Source organism: Triticum dicoccoides, chromosome 7B, assembly GCF_002162155.2.
Source record: "Triticum dicoccoides isolate Atlit2015 ecotype Zavitan chromosome 7B, WEW_v2.0, whole genome shotgun sequence".
NCBI lineage: Eukaryota > Viridiplantae > Streptophyta > Magnoliopsida > Poales > Poaceae > Triticum > Triticum dicoccoides.
This window is the reverse complement of record NC_041393.1, coordinates 687,382,473-687,384,428: the sequence shown is the minus strand read 5'-3', so window position 1 is coordinate 687,384,428 and position 1,956 is coordinate 687,382,473.

The window sequence follows — 1,956 nt, the reverse complement described above, 5'->3', positions numbered from 1 at the left end:
AATGATCACTACAGCTAGCTTGAGACTTAAATTACAGAAAGAAATCACTTACACACAATAGCAACTGACAATAGATTTGTCGAGTGCGTCTTGATTGTATAACTGAAATAGTTCTGAATACTCAACGGACAAAGCTTTCTCATGGAAGTAATGCTCCTCCTTGACATTCACCATGAGGGACTCTCGATTGGAAATCCTGGTAATGTTCATGTACCATTGATGCAATTCATACATTCTCGTTGCGAGGTTTTTGACCTTGTCTGGCTCGACCAAAGGTTGGCCCCGGACATATTTCCGTTTTATTTCCTCCTCTCTAAGCGGAGATATGGGCTCGATTTCGACGAGTTGTCCAACAGAGATCTTGAGCATTTCAGCCTGCATTATATGATCCTCCGTTATTACCACATCGCCCAGCTGGGGAATGTTAACGGTCTGCTCACAATAATATTGGGCGCGTGTACTCCTCTCATGTGTTGTTGGCACAACAAGCGGGGGGATCGATTGCACCGCCTGTTCTTCCAGCAGGGGAACAATTTTCCCGCATTTTTTGCCAGCTGCTTGTTGGCTCGAGCTCGAGCTCGCTTCCTTCTGTAGTCGTGCTCAATGTGCCTTCCTGATTTGGCGCTCATAGTCTGAGTCAACAGGCTTGGGAGCTGGTGCTATAGCCATACGAATGAAGTAGTTAATCTTTTCCTCAGGCACTTTTTCCCTTGGCGACGGTGTCGGTTTCGGTCCAAAATGGGCATCCACTTGGGCCTGCACTATGGCTGCGTTTTGCTCCTCGGTCATGTCGTAAGGCCTCTGAGGAAGAGGAGCGAGGCTTGGACCATATTTATATCGCTTGGACCATATTTATATCGCTTGTCTCCGGTGGCGGACTTCGAGGAGGAGTCGGCAGACGACGTGGTGTCGGTGGACTTCGAAAGATGATGCAATCCTTTCTCCATGGGATGATACGATGTATGGCCTTTCCCAGTGTGCGCTCGTCGTCACCTCCAGGAATGTCAAGATGTAGCCCCGAATATGGGTCCACCACTTCATCAACCAAGATATGAGCATAGCCCTCTGGTCGGGGTGCAATGGAAGGTTGCTTCGGGGGTAATTGTAAAAGCAATGACGTACGCCACCTTCATGGATATGTTCTTCATTTTGGAGTGTAGGTCACAGTTAGTGTTCTCTATGATGTCATCCACAGGGTATGTATCCAGCAGTGTGTTGCCCGGGGCAGAACCAAAGCTTCTTCTTGGCATGGATGGGATGGTGCTATCCAATGCTGATGATCATCCGCTTGCTGCTGCCGCTGTTGAGACCCCCTTTCCTGGCTAAGTGAGTCGATCTGCTGCTACTGCTGGAATTTGAGTGCCGAGTCCGCGTGCCTTTCTTCTAGGCCTTGAAGGCGTTCTGCATCCTACTTCCTTTGCTCCTCCTCCAGCTTCCTCTTCTTCTCCTCCTCCATCTTCTTTCTTGCACGGGACCTGTAGTCTTCGTTCCATTCCGAAAAGCCCTCATACCAGGGAATAACGCCCTTGCCTCATGTTCTTCCCGGGTGTTCAGGATTTCCCAGGGCGCGCGTAAGCTCGTCGTTCTCTCTGTTGGGCGTGAACACCCCCGTTCGAGCTTCTTCTATTGTGTCAAGTATCTTTTGTTCGGCTCCTTTTAGACTTGCCTTCTGCGAAACCAGGCCTGTCTTCGGGTCCAATGCCCCCCCATGCGCATAGAACCAAGTTCTGCACCTGGGGGACCAGCTCCTAGTAACCGGAGTGACCCCTGCATCCTCCATCTCTTGCTCAGACTTATCCCACTTAGGCATTCCCACCGTGTAGCCACCTGGACCTAGCCTATGGAACTGCGTCTTTTTTGGGCATTGGCCTTGTTTTTTATCGACCGTTCCTTAGATAATTCTGATTCCTTGAATTTCACGAAATTGGCTCAGTGTTCTCTTTGCTTCTCCAGTGT